We start from the raw sequence: 9242 nt of genomic DNA on the forward strand, positions 1-9242 counted from the left end.
TATTTTACATAACAAGTGTGTTTTTAAATGTTCTTATTTTAGTAAAACATACATAACATAAAATTTACCATCTTAACCATTTTAAGTATGCAGATCAGTGGTATTAAATAGACTCATAATTCTGTGCAACCATTGGCATCATCCATTTCTCTAACACTTCCGTCTTGTAAAACTGATACTCTATACCCATTAAACAATGAATGTCCATTCTCTTACATCCACCCAACCCTGGACAACCATCATTCTACTTTCTGTTTTTATGATTTTGACTATTCTACATACCTCGTAGAAGTGGAATCATACAGTATTTGTCTTTTTGTGACTGGTTTCTTTGACTTAGCATAATGTCCTCAAGGTTCATCCATGTTGTAGCATATGTTTGAATTTTCTTCCTCTTTAAGGTTCAATAATATTTCATCTTATGCATATACTACTTTTTGCTTACCAATTTATCTGTTGACAATGACTTGGGTCACTTCCATGTCTTGGCTATTGTAAAAATTGCTACTCTACACATGGGTATACAGATATCTCTTTGAGACCCTGCCTTCTATTTTTTTTGGATATCTACCCAGAGGTGAAACTGCTGCATCATCTGATAATTCTATTTTTAATTTCTGGAGGAATCACCATATTCTTTTCCTAGCAGTGGTACCTTTTTACCTTTTTACCGGTAGTTCATAGGGTTCTGACTTCTCCACATTCTTGCCAACATTAGTTGCTTTCTGGGAATTTTTTTTTTTTTTTGTAGCCATTCTGATGAGGCTGTTATCATTGGTCTCATTATCATAATGTGAGGTGCTATCTTATTGTAGTTTTAATTTGCATTTTTGTAGTGATTAGTAATGCTAAGTATCCTTTCATGTGCTTATTAGCCATTTGTATATCTTTTTTGGAGAAACGACTACATAAATCCTTTGTCTATTTTTGAATCAGGTTGTTTGTTTTGTTGTTGTTGTTGTTGTTGAGTTTTAGGAGTTCTCTGTATACTATGGTTATTTATCCCTTATCACATATATGATTAGCAAATATTTTCTCCCTTTCTGTGGATCACCTTTTATTCTGTCGATAGTGTCTTTGATGCATAATTTTTAAAAATGTTCATGAAGTTCAATTTTTTATTTTTTCTACTGTTGTCTGTGTCTTTGGTATCATATCCAAGAAATCACTGCCACATCCAATCTCAGGAAGCTTTTACTGTATGTTTTAGATATTACATTTAGGCCTTTGATGCATTTTGAGCTAATTTTTCTATATGATCTTAGGTAAGGGCCCAATTTGATTATTTTGCATGTGAATATCTAGTGTCCCTAGCACCATTTATTGAAGACTGTCTTTTTCCCATTGAATGGTTTTGGAGGCCATGTCAAAAATTATTTGAAGAAAAATGAACACAGCCTAAGGGACCTGTGGAATACCATCTAACAGACCTAATGGAACAATATATATATTTTGGGAATTCCAGAAGGAGAAGGGAGAAGTGGGCAGAGAGAATATTTGAAGAAATAATGACTGAAAACTCCCCAAATTTGATAGAAGACATTGATATAATCATCCAATAAGCTTAACAACTTCCAAGTAAGATGAACTCAAAAAAGAAAACCCACGCCAAGACGTATAATAATTAATTATTTGAAAAACGAAGACAAAGTCTTAAAAACAGAGAAGCAACTCATCACACACAAGATATTCTTAATGAGATTATCTACATATTTCTCATCAGAAACTTTAAAGGTCAGGAGGTCAGTGGGTCAATTTATTCAAAGTGCAAAAAGAAAAAAAAGTAAGACTTTTATATATATATATATACACCCTATATATAGTAAGACTGTCCTTCAAAAGTAGGGGAGAAATTAAGGCATTTACAGATAAACAAAAGCTGAAGAAGTTTGTTTTCACTAGACTTGTCCCATAAGAAATGCTTAGGGGAGCCTAGCAAGTTGAACTGAAAGGACACTAGACAGTAACTAGAAGGCATATAGAGAAATAACAATCTTAATAAAAGTAAATACATGAACAATTATAAAAGCAAGTAGTATTGTAATAATGGTTTATAACTTCACTTTTCATTTTCTATGTGATTTAAAAGATTAAAACATTTAAAGAGCTTTCTTTTATTATTATACTTTGTAAGTTCTATGATGCATGTGCACAAGGTGCAGGTTTGTTACATATGTATACATGTGCCTTGTTGATGTGCTGCACCCATTAACTCATCATTTACATTAGGTGTATCTCCCAATGCTATCCCTCCCCTCTCCCCTCACTCCACGACAGGCCGAATGTGTGAGGTTTCCCTTCCTGTGTCCAAGTGTTCTCATTGTTCAATTCCCACCTATGAATAAGAACATGAAGTGTTTGGTTTTTTGTCCTTGTGATAGTTTGCTGAGAATGATGGTTTCCTGCTTCATCTATGTCCCTACAAAGGACATGAACTCATCCTTTTTTATGGCTGCATAGTATTCCATGGTGTATATGTGCCACATTTTCTTAGTCCAATCTATCATTGATGGACATTTGGGTTGGTTCCGAGTGTTTGCTATTGCGAATAGTGCTGCAATAAAGGGGACAGAGCTTTTAAAGGAGTAGAGTTTTTGTATTTTGTTGAAGTTAAGCTGGTATAAATTCAAGTTACAGTGTTATATCTCCAGGATGTTAAATGTTATATCCATGGTAACCACAAAGACAATAGCTATAGAATATTTACAAAAGTAAATTAGAAATAAATTTAAATGTTTTATTACTGAAACAACTAAACACAAAATGAGCTAGTAATGTGGGAAATGGGGACAAAAAAGCTGCAAGGCAAATAGGAAACAAATAGCAAAATGACAAAAGTAAGTCTTTTTTGCCCAAGAGTTTTTTTTTTCCTGATCACATGTTTACCCTACACACAGCACAATCCAAGAGCAATCATCAACTTCTACATCCTTTGGTAGGAAGAATTCAAAAATATGTTATACATCGTTCCTCAGAAGTTCACAAGTGGAAAATCTCAGGGGTCCTCAGTTACCCACAGCCATAAATGCATCCTTTAATAACTGTCTTCCTCTTTTACTTTTCCTACTCCCTTACTCTGCCTTCAGGAATAATTCACCAATAAACTATTTGCACTTATATCTTTGTCTCAGGAGCTCAGCTTTGGACCTTTAACAAACTCATACTGAAAGTAATTAAAAGATAATTGAGCAGAAGCCAGCAAAACTATAGAAATTAGAGTAATCAGAGTGAAAAGTGATGAGAACCTGAAATAATACAGTGGCAGAAGAAATACAAGGAAGGGATTAATTTAAAGATATCAAGGAGGTAAGGATCAGTGAGAAATTGTGAAATATTGGAGTGAAATACTAACAAGGGAGGAAGAATCAGGGATAATCCTAGTTCTGTGGCTTAGGCAATTAGTTAGATGAGTAATGGGGGAACCACAAGAGGAGCACGTATGTGTATGTATATGTGTGCTTATTAGTAGAGACCACATAATGAATATTATTCAGATACCTGTGGAAATTTCACAAGGCAATCTTCAGTAGACTCTTGACCATCTAGTCTGATACTGGAAAAATTTCAGAAAAATATATTAGGGAACTGATGTCTGTGGGACCACCTTTGACCAATAGGAGATGGAAGTTGGTAGACAAATACTTTTAACTTTTGTCCCCTGGGTGGACAGTTCTTGTATTTCTCAAGACTTCTGAGAATATTGCACATGAACAAGAAACAGTTGCTTGTTGGGGTGACCAATTTAAAATTATATCTTTGCACTTGTTTTTCCTTATTCTCTGTTTCATTCTTCTGTTTCTCATATCCTGTCTCTCTCTGGTCATAATCCCAAGAAACTATCTGTACAAAATCCTTTATTTCAAGCTCTGCTTTTGGGAGAATCCAGGTTAAGACAAAGAATAAGTTAACGCAGAGATGGAATTGGACGTGTAGATGGGATAATTAGCTTGAAGCAAGAGCAGAGGAGATGTCTTTCAATACATAGGTGAAAAAAATGGGTATAGCCATAGATGATTTTTGTAAGTGTATTAGTTTGTTTTCACACTGCTAATAAAGACATACCAGAGACTGGGCAATTTACAAAAGAAAGAGGTTTAATGGATTTACAGTTCCACATGGCTCAGGAAGCCTCACAATTGTGGCAGAAGGCAAGGAGGAGCAAGTCACATCTTACATGGATGACAGCAGGCAAAAAGAGAAGGTTTGTGCAGGGGAACTCCCATTTTTAAAACCATCAGATCTGCCAGGTACAATGGCTCATACCTGTAGTCCCTGCACTTTGGGAGGCCAAGGCAGGTGGATCTCCTGAGCTCAGGAGTTTGAGACCAACCTGGCCAACATGATGAAACCCCATCTCTACTAAAAACACACACACACATAAGTTAACCAGGTGCAGTGGTGGGCACCTGTAATCCTAGCTACTTGAGCTACTTGGGAGGCCTGAGGCAGGAGAATCACTTGAACCTGGGAGGCGGAGGTTGCAATGAGCTGAGATGGCACCACTGCGTTCCAGCCTGGGCAATAAGAGCAAAACTCCATCTCAAAAAAAAAAAAAAAAAAAAAAAAATCAGATCTCATGAGATTTATTCACTATCATGAGATCATGAGAACAGAATGGGTAAGAGCCACCCCCATGATTCAATTACCTCCCACTGGGTTCCTCCTCCCATGACAAGTGGGAATTGTAGGTGAGATTTGGGTGGGGACATAGAAAAATCATATTAGTAAGGGATAAAATAATTTTGGTTATGCCTAAATATTTTTGGCAAAATAGAATGCAATTTCACCTGCTGAGGTTAAGGGAGGATGTGGTGGTGTGAAGATTTTCTGAGAAATGTGAAAATTTGGAACAGCAACGGAGGGAAATGGAGTAGATACTACCTAAAGATCTGTAGAGGGTTGCCCAGGAGGCTTTTCAGATCTAGCTATGATTTATTTATTATTTTTTGTAGCATCAATTCTCCCTAATGGGTTCTTTTCTCCAGAAGAAACTTTAATCACTAGAAAGTGGTCTTCTCTGGGGATTGCAAGGTTGGTATGGTGAGTAGAATGAAGAATAGGGTTATGAAGCTTAAAGAGCTGGGTCTTGGACCAAGACTGCACAGTGAAGGGAGTTAACACAGAACTACATTGATAGATTTGTAACAAATGTTATAGCTCTGCTGTGACTGTGGTGTAGAATGACTAAGAAAGAGAAGAGGCTGTATAGAGACAATTGTATCTCTGTGCAAAATTTCAGGAGTGTAGCAGATTTGAGTTGTGATAAGTTCCAGGGTGTGGCTGTGTAAGTGGATTTGGGGAAGGTCATTGGACATAAAGATAGGCTGCTGAATAAGCCCTCATCATAGTCTTTGACATCATCCAAAACACTTGTGAAACTAGAGATGGAATAGATGACTCTTGGCCATATGTAGACCGTAAGTCCCTGTGTTTGGCAGATGATATTGCAAAAAAAAGAAAAGAAGGAAACAATAGTGATTCTACCAGACAAGAACCCGACGGGGATTTGGAAATGGTAATGAGGGGCAAGAAAATAACTGAATTTCCTCTTTATTGGTTTCTGGTATCCACAGAGCTTGAATGATAGGAAACGTACAGTTAAGCCTGATTTTGTATATAGGGGACTGGTATTATTTGTAACTTTAGGATTGTTATGAGGACTCAGTATATGTGAAAACATTTTGCCAGCAGTGGATTACTACTCTTACATAAGTTAATAAAATACAGAGGGGAAGCAATTGAAAAAACAAGGTCAAAAAGGATACTGGATGACATCAAGGAATATAAATAGAAGTTGAGAGCAGCACTGTAAAGAAAGATGACTATTTTCTCTGGGACTGGAGGGTAATTTGAGAATATAAGAGTAGAAATGGAGACATTGCTATCCTCATTTATTCTAGAGCATATTTCAGGTTCATTATGTGGAATTTAAACATACCTGTCAAAGTGACTGGGTTATAAAATCATTAATTTAGGAGACTGGCTTAGATTTTAAAGCCATTTTGTTTTTGAATTTATCTTTAATACCATATTTCTACTTTTAGAGGTAATGAAATGGCTTTGTTGTGTAGCAGTCCAGATATTTAGGAAATATTTTAAGCATACTTTCTAGTTATTCATCATTATCCAAGTCCTGAGTGAGTTTTGTAGTGGGTGATCATTAAATTCTAGTAGGACGTTAACAATAAGATGGAAACCTGTGCTTGCGGCAATTGCTGCAAGGCAGGACAGAACTTATCCTTTCCAAAACTGTCAGCTTGACTCATTGCACCCTCCTCTTCACCTTGTTTGCAACTGTAAAAATACAAATAAATGGAGAAACTCTGGAAAGAATATTAAATGATTCAGAACAACTATGTCTCTGTATTTCTTGATCTTTTGAATAAGGGCAAAAACATTTTTAATGTTTTGAAATGATTTTAAACTCAAAATATTGCCTACTTTATACATTATTACTATCATCAAAATATGAATTATGGTATCAGGCAAACACATTTTCTTCAGAGACTTTCTTTCAAAAGTTTTCATTTTAAGTGATGTCTTGCTTTATTCTTCTCAACAGCGTGAAGGGGAGATCCACTAAAGAGAATACAAGGCCCACTTGTCACTTGTGTAAATGTCCTGTTTTGATATAGACTGAAAAAGGTGCAGCATACATAAATTCAACTTTACAGAGAAGAATTCAAGCTTAAATGTAACAGTGACTCAGTACAGTTTGTTACATACAGTGTAACTAGTGGGCACCATCGGTTAAGTCCAGGAACAAGTGAAGCCTGGGATTGCATGATGTGTAACCTAGGACAAATCACCTAATCTGCTTGTGCTGTGGTTTCCTCATCTATGAAATACAACACTGTAAAACTCATAGAACTGTGATAAAGTTAAGGATAAACTGAGAGAGAAAATATGAGAAGTCATTAAAAACAGTACCTACCACATGTAAGTATTCACTTTAATGTCCACTAGGTTCTCTTACATATGGTGAGATATATTTGAAACTATTTTTACTTTACTTAATGCTCAATGTCTTAATATTATACAACTATTAAATGTATTCTTTTGATGCTTAAATTCAGAAAAAAATATATCAAAAGTTGTAAAAAGCAGAATTATCCAGTTATTTAAATATTAACACTTTAATTAGATTTCTCAAACATGTAATTAAAATCATAAGTACATTATATCACATGTAAGACTTTCAGTCACTTAAATAAAGCAGGAAAACACTTGAAATTATCTCAAAATTTTTAAAGATTTATACTTAACCCAGTTACAAAATTATCAATACAGTGGATGTAGACTTGTTTTCATTATATTTTTATTATTATTCTCATTTTTGTTAACATGTTCACTCTTAAATTTCTTCTTGGGTCCTCTCGGGGTTACAATAACTTCATCAGTCATATTGTTTATTTCCTAAGGATGTAGCCATCTTCTAAGCCGAAAATAAAAGATTATCGTCTCATTGCAGCTGAAGTTGCAAGTTCTGGATGATCAATGGATTCTTTGTTGGCATATGGACTTAGTTGTATTTTCCAAACCTTGGCAGTAATGCTCCAGGCTGGGCATCGTTTAATTTCTCATCTTTACTTGCTACATCCACAGAACTACCTGAGCCCAGACATTTCCACTGAGCTTTAGCTTTGTAGATCCTGTTCCCTTTCCCAAAATTTTTGAGAGAAATTTTACTCTGCCAGTATTACATCCCCACTGTTTGGTCCTCTTCTATTAATCCGGAGTGTTAGTATAACGGAAAATTAATGTTTGACCTATTAATATGTCATTATCAATAATTTAACCAGGAGACAAAGGATTGAGTCTGCATAATTACTTCTCCTCTTGAGAACATTTTTAAGCCATTATTTGGGAACACATTGCTAACTCCTTTTTGTTTGGTCTTTGTGTGTACAATGACACGTTTTTCATACAGTTCCCATATTTCTCAGGAGTATTTACCATAGAGTTTCCTGTTATCATTTATTTATTCAATTGGTAGAGAAAGGTTTCTACTTGATGAGTGAAAATGTACTTAATAGTAGAAACACAATACTCAAATACTCCCATACTAATTAAAATCAATGAGTCTATATATTATTTGAGTTGCCATTCTTTTGCATTATAATAACTATTTAAATGCTTTATATTTATTTTCCTATTTTAGACTCGGGGATTTTCAGAGATTTAACTTATTCTATTTAATTATGTTTTTCATTATGGCTGGACATTTGACAATCTGATATAGCTCCTTTACCATTTCAGCAATACCCCCTAAAACCCATGAAATAATTCTTGCTTTTTCTCAAGCTAGTTTAGCCTGCCTTGAATGTTCCTTGCTATGAGATACAAAATAAGCTTCTTCCCTTGTTCTCCTTCTTCTAGAAGTGTTAGGGTGCACATAAGATGGTCTTAGTCATATTGCTGGTAGCCAAAATGATGCTTTGCCAGGGTACGTTAGTGACAGAGGTGCAAAAGATATTTTTTCCAAAAGCATGAATGCACAATGTTTCTAACTTAGTACTGATCTCCCTGTATCTCTCATTGTTTCAATACGTATTTTATTGGCATTTTTTTTAAACAAAATACCTATTTAACTGATTAACTCCTCAAACAAGCTTTAATTACATTGTCTTTTTTATACTTCTTTGAGACCTCATTGACAATTATTTTTGGTTATTGTATTTGCTGTGGAAATTTCATCTTTTATAATTTTTTGTTTTCTCTACCAGTTTCCATTTTCTGTTAGTTTTATTAGAGAATCAAGGTATTTCAATGAGATGGTATAAAATATGAAAATATATTGTTAATTTGTCCCAAATTGCTGTGTATATGAATGTATCATTTTACAAGTACTTTCCCCAAAAGGATTGAAATTTCTTTTATATTATGCATGTATTTTATACATCAAAGGACTTTTATTATCTGCATATTATGTTTGATTGAATAACTATGTTTTTTGTTACACTAGATTTCATATAGTATTACCAGAATATTGTACCCCTGTGAGTGAATGAATAAAACGTGTACCTGCTCTACACTCTAATTTACCAGAAATTTGGAACAATTTGGGATTGAAATTGTGTAATTGGTTTGGCTTCTGCACAAACACGTTTTAGACATGAAAGAACACAGCTCACCGAGAGTAATAATAAGCTCACGATGGGCCTATCAGTTGGATAGACGGTGATAATTCTGGTTAAGTGTCCTCTTCTGGACTGCTTGGAAGTACAGCAGGTATAATATTT

The sequence above is a fragment of the Papio anubis genome, chromosome 6 (genome assembly GCF_008728515.1).
Source record: "Papio anubis isolate 15944 chromosome 6, Panubis1.0, whole genome shotgun sequence".
NCBI lineage: Eukaryota > Metazoa > Chordata > Mammalia > Primates > Cercopithecidae > Papio > Papio anubis.